This window comes from Ochotona princeps, chromosome 3, assembly GCF_030435755.1.
Source record: "Ochotona princeps isolate mOchPri1 chromosome 3, mOchPri1.hap1, whole genome shotgun sequence".
Classification (NCBI taxonomy): Eukaryota; Metazoa; Chordata; class Mammalia; order Lagomorpha; family Ochotonidae; genus Ochotona; species Ochotona princeps.
The window spans coordinates 70,499,977-70,513,746 of NC_080834.1; positions in this window are offsets into that span (position 1 = coordinate 70,499,977).

The window sequence follows — 13,770 nt, forward strand, 5'->3', positions numbered from 1 at the left end:
CATGTGCGAAGCACAATGTTAGAATTGGCATCTCAGAACATCTCAGCGTAATTGCTCCCAAGCTGCCAATAAAAAGATAGCTCTAACAGGCTAAGAAATGCAGGTCACTGGTAATTGTAAAAAGGGTAACATGGCTCCTTTTGTTGAGAGAAATGCAGTTTTTCAAGTTAAACTGATCAATATTGTGAGTTCTGTGAGTTACAGGGACAGCAACATTCCTAAAGCAAGGACAGCTGCTTTGAGACTGGCGTCTTTGTGCCACACACTAAGCCCATCACTAACCACTTGAGTTTCCACCGAGCCATTCGTTGAACTGACGGAACGTTCACTGCGGGCGTTTTACACTTGAGGACTTTTCGCAGTCTGGGTAGCAAAAGGGCTGGCCCTAGACCAGGCCTTGAGGAATCCTGAACAAAGAGGTCAGGTATATCAACATTCTTTTGTCATAATTCAGTTTTAACTTATAGGGAATCAAATATCATGAATCGATCTTTCAGCATTACTTGTTGAGGTGAATCTTAGTGGAAGAATGAAAAGAGAATGTTACTAATTAGATAAGAAAGATTCCATTACTAAAATGTATCTCAAATATTAATTCATTCAAAACAAGGAATTAGCGGTTAGGGAAAATTGACACACTCACATCCAATATTAAATTGCCTGGTTTCAAACTGTGGGTTTGCCAGCAATTCCCTCTGTGAGGCAGCAGGTGAATGTCACCACATGGGAAAACTGGATGGAACTTCTACCTCATGGTTTTGACCAAACACAACTGGGGAGTAGATTAGCAGAAGGTGTGTATTTTTTTGCATTTCTCATTCTATTTTTTTCAAATACATTTCTTGTTAAGTAGAAAGACTTAAAAGTATATTTCTTTATTTTCACTTATATTTACATTTATTCAGCAGTGGGAGTGAAGTGAGGGAGAACTCTTTGAAAAAAAACTTTCAGGGAACCAATCAACTACATCTTACCATTTTTTTTTAACCTAGGCATGATATTAATTGCCGTATTTAAAACCAGAATCTATAAACATATTTTTCCACCCTCCATGTTGCTGTTTTTAAGAGAGTGGTATAATCCTATAGAAAACATTTGTTTTTGAAAATGCTTTTTCAAATAACCGGGAACAAAGAAAATTGTGTATGTTTATGTGCATGTTTCTGCTGATTTTTGATAATCCTGAGAGAGAAGACCTAACTGGGATAACAATTAAAATAAAATAAAAATTTCAAAAGGGCAGTAAATAAATTTTAGTATAAGTATTTCCCAAATATTTCATGGTACATAATTATATTTAAAAATTGAACATTATTTATCTAAAACTAAAACTATTGTTTATCTGGGACTTCTGATTTTATTAACCAAATTCTGCGATCATAGGCACCAAACCCCAAAATGAGGTCATTAACTGTGCAGTTTGAAACAGAAGAAGGAAACAGAAATCTTAAATTTATCTCAGATAATTTTAAATAGAAAGATTTACAATTATAATTTTGCAAAATCACTGAATAATTGGTTTATAAAAATTTGGTTAACTAAGCACATTCTTAAATTGGAAATTAAGCTCAATGACTATGTATTAGCAAATTGATAATTCTAATTCTATGAGAACCCATACCATCCGTCTAACACTGATACGGAAAGATTTACTTTACATTGTACTATTGCTTTTTCTCTGGGACTAAGTTATTTGAGGATTGTGAACTAATAATCTTTTTGATTTCATATCAGTGTTTTTACAATTTGCTGGAAAGTGAAGAATTCATTAGGAAATGTTTTCTATTTTAACTATTTCATGTTGTTTCAGTTATTAGTTTTTTAAAGATTTATTTATTTTTATTGTGAATTCAGATACATAAAGAGAAGAGGTGAGAAAGAGAGGAGGTTCTTTCATCCAATGATTCACTCCCCAAGTGGTTGCAATGGGCAGAACTGAGCCGATCTGAAACCAGGAGCCAGGAGCTCATCCTTGACTGCTTTCCCAAGCCACAAGCAGGGAGCTGGATGATAAATGGGGCCGCTGGGATTAGAACAGGTGACCATATGGGATTCTGGAGTGTTCAATGCAAGGACTTCAGTCGCTAGAATACTGCTCCGGGCCTTCATTTACTACTTTGAACACAGAGTAAAATATTCAGGTTTATTATCTGTAATGTTTACACATTTTTCTAAAGACTTATTTTAATGAGTATATTATTCAGAACATTAGACAAATGCATTTTCAAATTGTTTATTTACTTCAGAGACAGAGAGCCACAAATGCACAACACAACCAGCACGATAGCCCTGTTCTGGCTGATTCGCTCCCTAAATAACCTTAACAGCCAGAGCTGGCTCAGAGCTGATGTCAGGAGATGGAAACTCAGCCCATGTTTGCAGATCGCTGCCAGGAATCCTGTTACTTGTGCCATTGCTGTCTTCAAGGAAGCACATTAACAGAAGTTTGCATCAGGAGAGGAGAAGGGGTTCAAACCTTGTTACTCCCTGTGTCAGGATATGGATATCCTAATCAACATCTCAGGTCAGACCTAATGCGTCTCCTTACGTGTGTATAGTTAGTGTATGAATTAATTTAGTAGCAAACCAAGGAACAAATCCATTCTACTCTTTATCACTAGTTATATAATTACTATTTATAATTGAGAATTATTTTAGCTTTTATTTTCTAAGTCTGTCATTGTCATGGGCTTCTCTACACACTTAAGATATGGCAATGATGAAAACAAAACAAATCCACCTATAAAGATAAATTACAAAGATAAGTTATAAAGTGAATATCAGGTACTGAACAATATACATGAATAAAGTAAATATAAAAATTATTTCGGATATAGATAAATGCTATTGAGAAAAACATTAATCAGAAAAAGTAGGTAAGAAATGGAAAGACTCATCAAAGAAACAAAAGGGAGACAAAAGTTAAAAAGCATGAGACAAGTGGGAAAACATTCAAGCAGTCTGAATCACATGTAAATCCCTATGTTACAAGCATTTTTGGTATGTTGAAGCACAAGAAAAGGGTTCAGGGACCTGGTATTAGGCAAAGTGGAAGAGAGGGTTAGAATTCACAGGAAGAGTTAAAGTTACAATACCAGTTGTACTACATCATCAATAACCTACACAGACATTGGAATAATTAAAAAGAGAACTATTAAAGGACAGGCACAATAACCCAGGAGATCAAAGATACTAATAAGTTTTTTGAGGATTATTAAATGACCCAAGAAGAGGCTATTCATTGGGTGCTACGATATTCGTTAAGTTTTGCTCTCAATTGAAGGTGAGAAGCAGCTATCATTTGTGCAACTTCATTGAGTATTTACTTTTTTTTTTTTAAGATTTATTTTTTTTATTTTTAATTACAAAGTCAGATATACTGAGAGGAGGAGAGATAGAGAGGAAGTGGAGCTGCTGGGATTAGAACCAGCAGCCATATGGGATCAAGGCGAGGACCTTAACCAGTAGGCCACGCTGCCGAGCCCTGAGTATTTACTTTTTTAGGGAGGAGAATTATAGGGAAATTTTGTTGAAAAGATAAGTAATTTACAGAATTTTAGTGGTTCCTACATGCAAATAGGAAGTTTTAGAAATTTAATAGCCATGATACATGGGAGAAAAAAACAAATTTGGCATGGACAGTTGTTTCTGTATCTGAAAGACTATGATTCTGTAAATTTTTACTGGTGATGAATGAAAAATCAAAAACAGAGACACACACTTGTGCTAAGAGAACTAAGATGCATAATGCATAATAACTAAAACTACCAACTGACCTATTTAAAATGTAAAACCATAATAACTTAAGCTCCCATTTTGGACAATAGATTTTTAAAAAAATCAAAACTTGTTCTAAAAACTTAAATAAGTGTTTCTGTGTATGGTTCCTATTTTTCACTTTGGAATTTCTGGGTATATTAATTCTATAGTATTATTTTATAAATTAACATGTCACTTAATATATCGATTCCTGAATAACCCAATGGTGGAAGAGTGCACAGTTTTAAATAACCAGGAGTAAGTAAATTTAAGAAGTATTTACATGTGTGTGTTTGTGCTTGGGTGTGTTTTTGTGTGTATGGAGTACATGCACATACTAACAACATTTATGTGTATATATTTTATACATAGTCATATTTATTTTTTACATATATGACATGTATGGCAAGATGTCTTAGGAAAATAATAGATATCCAAATGAGACAAAAAAGAAAATAGGCTTTGGTCCAAAACCTAAGCGACTACTTTTGCCTTTTTGGTTAAATTCACCCATGATTGTTCTCCAAACAAAAATAATTTTCAAAGACAGATCCTAGAGATTTAATCACCACAGTTCCTTTTTCTATTTCAGTGTCTACACACAAGTTGATTATATTTTGCTGTGCTTCTATTTAAACAAACTTATCTTGGAAATCACTTGAACCAGTCTGATACATGATGCTAAACTATAACATCAAAGATTTTATGCAGGTATTATTATATTTGCATAACAAATTCCCTTTAAATTGTGTTAAGGAACACTTATTATCTAGAGCTTCTGTAATAGCAAAGTATAATGTACCACTGAAAATATTGATTCCCATCTGTTTTAAAGATTGTTATTGGTGCAATGATACATATGTTGTAGAGGATATTACATAGTTTCAAAGACACTTAACTTTATGCATTTCAGCAGGAATGTGATTTCCAGAACTCACTCATGGGTTTCTGATCTTGTTTATACTTATAATTTCCTGGGAAGTGCATTTTTAATCTTACATTTCAAAAGAAATAGCCACATGTTACTTTAGTGGCCTTTAAGAGAAATGAGGGATTTCCCTGTTCCAGTGGTTTAAGAAAAGGAAAAATGAAGCACTTATGTTCTCTCTCTGATTTCAGGGTTTACTGTGCAATCCTAGGCAATACAGTAAATGTTATTTTTCAAAAGAAAGTAATGTGAGCAGATTTTTTTTTTTTAAAGCAACCGGCATATATTTGTGGTAAAAGTAAAGGATATGTAAATGTTTCCCTGTCTATCAGTTTAGTTCACACACACCTAGGAGTCAGCGAGTTAATTGTGTGTTACATTTGGTGAAGTTCCTTCCTTTGGCCAATCAATACTAATTTTCATCCGATTATTGATGGCATTTCAGTAGACATTTTTAAAGTTTATACTGAGATGAATTCTTGTTGAAATTAAAAATAACAAAACCTCCCTTCATGTCTCTTATTTCACACTCAAAATTCTTCGATTTCTTCCTGTTCTGCCAGAGTTTCTCTCAGAGGAACTAACTCTTCTTCCTTTGTCCTTTCTTCCACGTGCTTTCGTCATCTCTGACACACAAACCTGCAGTACCCATTCAAACATCAGTGTCTGAGTTCTTGGACTCCAAGAATTTCAGCAGCATGTTCAAGGGAATAGTAATCACCTCCATTTTCATACCTGCTCAGAAATTAAAGCTGAATTAGTAGGAAGCCTATCATGTCTCCGACTTCCCTTATTAACTGTTCAAAAATGGATTATTTTTCTCTCACTACCATTTACGGTTACATTATTTTTCCGTTTCAGATAAGTAAACCTAAAACCGTAGACCTAAAACTAACTTTTTCTGTCTTCTTATACTTAGTTATGCAATAATGAAAGATTACTTGCTTAATTACTATTAATGAATTATAATTTCAATATCACATGATTGTCGCTTTATTATCTTGACATCATCTTAAGATCTAATAACATTAAGCCACTTAATTTAGTATAACATAATTTCCTAACAGGAACATCGCAATTGTCTTACACAATCTCTTCTTTGTGTAGATGAAAGACAAGACATAGCCAGAAAGCACAAGTAAGAGAAAGAGGGAAACAAGAACAACTGCTATGGAGAGAGGGAGAGAGAGAGAGAGAGAGAGAGAGAGAGAGAGAGGGGAGGGAGAGAGACAGGGGTGGGGGGAGAGGGAGAGGGGGAGAGAGAGGAAATTCCTCCTGTCCATTGTTTACTCTTAATATGCCTGCAACTCTGAAACTTGGCCCTGACTGAAACCATGTCCGGACAATACCTGCGTTTCTCACTTACGCGATAGGAATCCAGAACCTGGAGGCATCCATCTGCTCTCTCCAAGTGTGTGCAATAATATTAATTTAACTTGCTTTGTCACAAAAAATGTTACAATTGCCTATTTTAACACCTTCACAACCATATCTTTTATCCTCATTGGTATATTTCTTTTCTACATTCTACACTATCCAATTTTGCAGGTGAAAACTGTCCATAATCTGAACTCTTTCCACTTGTTTCCATTTCTAATAATATAGCTTTACACTTTGATACTAAATCACCTTGCTTACACTTGGAACACAGCCAATGTCCTTTTCTGTGTATTTATCTTTGTATTAGTGCTTTGATAATATAATTCCTTGAACATCTGTACTGTCCATAAGACTCAAAGAAAACACCTGCAATACTAGTGTCCCATTTGTGTGCTATTCTAGTCCAGCCTGCTCTACTTCTGATCCAACTGGCTCCAGGCTTCCTGCTCACTGTGGCCACCTGGAAAGTGACTCAGGAGATGAATTTCTTTTGTTTCCTTTCTCTTTCTTTCTCTTTCTTTTCTTTCTTTCTTTCTTTCTTTCTTTCTTTCTTTCTTTCTTTCTTTCTTTCATTCCTTCATTCTTTCCTTCTTTCTTTCTTTCTCTTTTTCTTTCTCTAGTTCTTTTTCTTTTACTTTCTCTCTTTCTCTCTTTCTCTCCCTCTCTCCCTCTTTCCTTCTTTCCCTGTTACAAACTCTACTTTTCAGTTAAGTTCATCCTTACAAATTACCCTTAGATATTTTTTTGTATATAAAGAACTGTAAAAATAAATTCAGGCTTATCAAATTTTCTTCATATCATGAGGCTAATAGATTTTGGGCATTAAGCAAGGCAGATGACCTAAAGTAGATCAGTCTTATACTGTCAACTGAAGTTGTTAAAAGAAAACACTAAAGTTTTCTGAAAATAAAATTCCTGTGCCCAAAGACAACAATACAGAACTGTGCCTCTATTTTTAACTTTCTGGTTTTTAAAATATGTTTGGACCATTATTTGAACCTCTATAATTTCAGCCTGTTCCACATATTGCAGACTTGATAAATTTCAAAATTGCATAAGTCAATTCCTTAAAATAAGTTTATTGATAGATAGATTGGCATGTTGGTATATTATTTAATCTGCTAATTAGCTGCTAGATAGATAGAAAAATGTAATTGTTAAGTTACCTTGATTAATATTTTTTCATTTTAATAGTTCTGTTTCCTGGAGAAACCAATATGCAAAACCTTAAATTTACAAATAAATCACAATGATACTTAAGTTCCACTCACCAAGAGAGACCTTTGTATGACATCATCAGTAACTTCTAACCTTTTTGTTTGTACGTTCCTCTTTTTTTTTTTCTTTTTCTTTTTCTTTTTTTTTTTACTTTGAAGGAAGGGAGACATACAGGGAGGAAGAGAAAGAGACCATCAGAGGAGCAGAGAGAAATTAACCGCCACTGGATCCCTTTCCAAATATCTGCAACAGCCTGAGCTGAGGCAGATGATAGCCAGAGATGAAGAAAGCCATCCAGGTCTCCAGCTGGGGACATCATTCATCATGGTTACTCCACAAAGCTCACATCTGCAGGAAGCTAGAATTAGAAGCTGCGACTGAGAATCCAGCCATGCAGCGCCAGTGTGGGGTGTCCGTGTGTTTCTTCAGGGATATATCATACTTTCAAATGCAAAATGATATTAATCTTATCTAAAACCTCTGTGAAAACAGACAGCAGTCAAAAAAAACTCAAGTAATAGAGCCAAAAATCCTTCATTTTCAAGCCAGATAATTAAACAACAAACTCTATTGCAAAGAAACATTATTTTAGATGTGTTGATGCAGAAAAAATTGCAAATCAATTTTCTGGAAAATATTGATATGCAAATTTAATTTTTTTGTAAATATCAGATATAAGCTAGAAATATAAAATGTTGGGTCTGGTCTGATGGCTCAATTACCTAATCTTCCCTTTCTCCATATGGGCACCGATTTGTGTCCTGTCTGCTCCACTTGCAATGCAGCTCAGTCTGGGAAAGAAGCAGAGAATAGCCAAAAGCCTTGGTAATCTGTGCCTTTCCAGCACACCTGAAAGAAGCTCTTGGCTCTTGGCTGTGTGTTGGCTCAACTCTGGCTATTACAGCCAGTGGACTCTTTCTCTCTGTAAATTGGCTTTCCAATAAAAAAGCAAATAAATCTTAAAAACAAAATAAAACACTACTTATTCATATCAAAACATTTTAGTATATCAAAATATGTTTTTAAAATAAATTTATGCTTCTATTCCTGTGCTAAATAATAAGTTACTAAATGTTACTGAGCAAAATTAAAAGATCAAATGAATAAATCATATTCTGAAATGAAAGAATTCATGATGTAAAACCATCAATTCCACTCAAACTGACCTGTAAAAAATATACAGTACAATATTCATAAACACAGCAGGGCATTTGAAACAGATATGGTTAAAATCACCATGAAAATGTAAAGTTTCTGGATAACTAAGCATGTTCAAACAAGAATAAAAATATGTAGATTCATGGGCCCAGTGCAGTAGCCTAGAGGATAAAGTCCTCGCCTTACATATGCCAGGATCCCATATGGGTGCCAGTTCTAATCCTGACCACCCCACTTCCCCATCCAGCTCCCTGTTTGTCATCTGGGGAAGCAGTCAAGGATGGCCCAAAGCCTTGGGAACCTGCACTCGAGTGGGAGACCTAGAAGAAGCTCCTCTCTCCTGGGTCCTGGCTCCTGGTTCCAGACCAGCGCAGCTCCTCCTGTTGTGTCCGCTTGGGGAGTGAATCAATGGACAGAAAATCTTCATCTCTGTCTCTCCTTCTCTCTGTATGACTGACTTTCCAATAAAGATAAGTGAATATTTTTTTTAAAGTACATTCACTTACATTAATAAATATAAGATTATGCTGAATCTATGTCAATGCAGTCAATATAGAAGTGAGGGGAAAGGCAAATATAGATGATAAGTCAAGATGATTTCCAGACACAGGCAAGCATATAACACCAAATACAATACATGAATGGCATGGCAGTCATACAGGATGCTTTTATCACCGCTTAGAATGATACATCAAGCCCTGGTTGCTCCACTTCAAATCTGGCCCCCTGCTAATGCATTCTGCTAATGTTAAGGCTCCTGTTTTTTATATTGCAAGCACTGCTTTGGCTATTGAAGATATTTTAACATTGAAGTAGTAATGGGAAAAGCTTTCTCTCTTCCTCTCTCTCTCTCTCCTCTGCATCAAAATTTTTTTAAAGGTTGAGTAATTATCAAGTTCAACCTATTATCATTCTTGAACAATGGACCAGAGAGTTGAATCTACAGAAGACATTATTGAACAACTGACATGATGTTGATTTAAGTTGTGGGGACAGACATGATGTTGATTTAAGTTGTGGAGACATTTAATGAATATACATTTATTTTTATAATTGTATTGTGGTATTATGAAAGAACTTCCTTGGATGGTTGAATAGAAAGTACCAAAACGTTCCTAAATTCACAACACAAAATGGCATTAATAGCACAGAAACACTGAGTTTGTATAATGGAGGGAAATATACCATGAAATACAGATACATTGCAGTATGCATCTCCACTTCTTAATAAAAGATTAGTCTCAACGAAACTGTTAAATATATTGTGACAATAGAGTGATAGACCATTCCCTGCACTTAGAATGTCAGTATACACTTAAATAGCAGAATGATGGACTTGTGAGTATTGTTAAGGGACTTAAATATTACAATATAGGGGAAACAGTATTGGGAAGTGGGTGGAGCATGGTAGAAGGGAACCTACCTGAGCCTAAGGAACTGCATCATAAAAAATAAATAGCCAAAACTTAAAAAAATAAAATATATTTTAAAAAATCTATACTGTGAAATGCATGATTTTTTCACTTTACATAAACAAAATAATAGATAAAGGAAATACATTCTGCAGTACTTAAGGGTAACAAGAGAGATGGGACCAATGTCCTCTGTAACAAAAGATTTATTTTCATGCCTGATTGTCCTTCTCATTGTTAGTACTCTTTGAAGATTAGCTGATTTTCTTGAAGTAAACTCAGAGAGGCTATTAAAAAAAGTGTAACTTGTAAACCACAGTCTACTGGCCATAGTCATATAATTGATCCATTTCACAAGTAATGTCAGCATTTAATAAGGCCCTATTGAGTTAGATCAGCAATACCTGCTATATTGATTCATGCAGCTGTGCATCAAAAATCTTAACTGTTCAACAAAGTATATACATGCAGACTTACCTTAAAAGCACTCTGTTTTGTAGGCAGCACATATTGAGCATCAATTTTTATTTGTATCCATATTCTGAATCTATTATTTATGTTGAAATATGCCACCTGAGTGCTGTCTTAACTACACACTGAAGTTTAAAATAGTATAAAGTCATTTAAAAAAACAACCCTTCAGGGTAAGAGAAGGAAATTACCATTATTGCCTGCCAGTTACGTAACTTAAGTCCTACGTATGGATTCATTCTCAGGAGAAGTTGATAAATTGCCTCTTTATTAAATTAAGAAGGCACAAGAAGTGCTATTTTATAAAACATTGCTGTTTTTACTCAGGCATAGACCAGTACTTATAATCAGACTCATTCCTACAACTAGAAAGAGCTTTGCTGGGTTCATAACCCAACATGACAATTGAGGTTTTCTTTTGATGGATGTTGTATCAATGACAAGCCCATCTGGTAGCATATGGAGATGGTGTAAGAAATTTAGAACAATCACAAGAGTTTAAATCAATGTCTAAACTGCTTTATCATTTTATTGCCATAATCAGAGCATTGAACACACTGCAAGAAATATAGATGATTGCTAATGCCTTGTATCTTTTGTAGTTGTAAAATAATATTGTGATTAATGTGAATAGAAATATTATTGAGTTTCATATATTATTCTGTATGGGTATGTTTATAGCCACTGGATGAAGACTTTTAGAATAAACAAACTTAAAAATAATATAAATTTTCTTCTCCAATAATTGTTATCACCAATTAAAAAACAAAACAACAGCTATTATGCTTTTTCTATAAACACATTTTATCGAGTCTAATTTAGACACTGAGACATATCTAGGAGCATGTTTCCCCCTTTCCTTTTGTCTTAGAAGAGTGAACTATTACAATGCATGAAATGATAATAAAATAGATGTTAATCATATCTTTAAGTAGAATATTTTGAATTAAAACACAAAGACAAGCAAAGACTGAGGAGTTTATATGGGCGATATTGTATTTTACTTATACAGTAATTTTAGATAAAACTATTGTTAATTGATAACTAATCATTTATTGTACAAATTGCAACTAATTAATGATAAAAGAGAGGTGGAGAGGGATAGAAAGAGAAAGAAATAGAAAGACAGAGAGAGAAAAAGAAGAGAGGTGGCAAGAAAGAGAAAAAGAAACAGAGTTCCCATGTGCTTGTTCATCTTCCAAATGCCAGCAACAGTTAGAACTGAGACAAATCATCAGCTGGAAATGCAATCTAGATCTCCCATGTGGAGAGGGCAGTGCAGTCGCAGAAGCATAAGCCTTAATCTGCTGCTTCCAGGAAGTGCATTAACAGGATGTCTGGATCTGTAATGGGATCAGGCACTCCAATACTGTACGTGGGCAGCTGAAGCAGCATGTTACCTGCTGGGATGAATATACAATCCCACATTTTTGAGAGATGGATGGACATAAAGACAGTTGGATGGAAATTGCCTATCCACTGATTCACTGTGACTCCCATGATACAGGTAAAACTGGGATTCAGAAAAAGAATCCAGTTCTCCTATTAGGTGGCAAGAACACAACTTAAACACCATCTGTAACTTTAAGCTAATTACAGGGCTACCAGTGACACTGGTTGCACACTTTTTGTTTGCTTTTCTTTCTTTCTTTTTCTTGCTGGAACTTGCCCACATTATATCCAGGAGTAGCTAGACACAGTTTGGATGAAATCTGTGGAATTCAAACTCAGTGTCATTTTCCAAGAGGCACCCTGAAATGTGTTGGGAAGAGTCCATGTACTAATGAAAAAAAAATGTATACTCTGAGTTTGTAGGATACAAGGTTTTCTGGATGTCAGTTAAATTCATTTGTTGTAACATCTGGGTGAGCTCTCTTGTTTCCCTGATGAGTTTATGCCTCATCAATCTTTCCATTAAAGTTAGTGGGGTGTTAAGGTCCTAACTATTATTATATTTGAGTCTATTTCTCATGTTAAATCCATTAATATTTGTTTCATACAGGTAAGTGTCCAGGCATTTGTTGTAGATACATTTGTTATTATTTCCTTTGATGAAGTAATCTTTTAATCATTGTATTGTATCCTTCTTCATTTTTTAATGTTTTCCACCTCAAAGTCTATGTTATCTGATGTTACAATGGCTATACCAGCTCATTTTTCCTTTCCATGTGCTTAGAACGTTGTTCCCCATAGTTTCATTTTTTGTTTCCATGTATCCACATTGAAAAGAGTGTATCCTCAGGCACTAAATAGATGGTCCTATTGTTTGATCCGGTCTGCTACCATATGTTTTTTGATTGATGAGGTTAAGCTAATGATATCCAGGGTTAATATTGATATTTAGTGATTTGTTTCTACTATTTCGTCAGATGTAAGTTGTATGTGTTGTTTTATTGAGATGTTCTCTATGTTTACATTTGAATTTGGTAGGGGCTATTCCCACTCTGTAGCACACATATATGCAACGTAAGCAGGGAAAATCTGATAGAGTCAAAATCTTTTAGCTTCTCTTTGCTTTGTATGTGTTTTATTTCATATATGGTTATAGATGTTTTTACTTTTTGATCCAGTCTGCTAATCTATTCCTGTGGGAGGGCATGAAAACTAGGACGGGGGCTGGGATGGCTAGATAGAGAGGCACTCAACAACACCCGTGAGGGCTGGATGGTTGAGTTGGTTAGATAGAACTAAGCTTTAATACCCATTGACAAGTGCCAGAGCCAAATGGGATGGGGGACAGACTGGTCTTCTGCCACACATACTGGCAAACCAGGGTAGGGGGCGGGCCTGGTGGGGGTTATTGTGGGTCGCCCCAACTAGGCTGCAGCTCCCACTGGCTGATGTAAGGGCCGAACCAGACTGGACTGCAACACCCATTGGTTCCAGTGCAACTCGGGACTGAAAACAGAACCAACCCAGCAATTGCAACCACCAGCTGATCGGGGTGATGGACTGTGCCGGGCCCTGTGCTTGCTAGAACATACAAGAAACTAGTCTGGGAATACCTCAAAGTTTCTTTGGAGATCTCCCCAATCGAACTGCTGGACTCAGAACTCTAATCAAGAAGACAGAAGACAGAGCAGATCAATCATTCATCTCAGCTATATGTTGGCAGCGAAATATGGGGCAAACAGAGACTTTATGATGGACCATATCAATCAGTGGACGACCTCATCGAGTGAAACTGGCAGCGATTCATAACTGGAGAACTATTAACACCACTTGAGCACATATCTCAGAGCATGCCCCACATCCGGGACTCGGGGTGGGCGGGAAACCGGGTGGGGCTTCTCCCTCAATATCCCCCTTTACCTCAGATACATGATGGAAACAATATGGACATAATAGTATCACCCACTTCCCTATCCCCCTGAACTTTTGTTTTCTTTTTCTTTCTTTAACTGTAATTAACTATGTAAAGATTGTCAACAACAACACAATAAA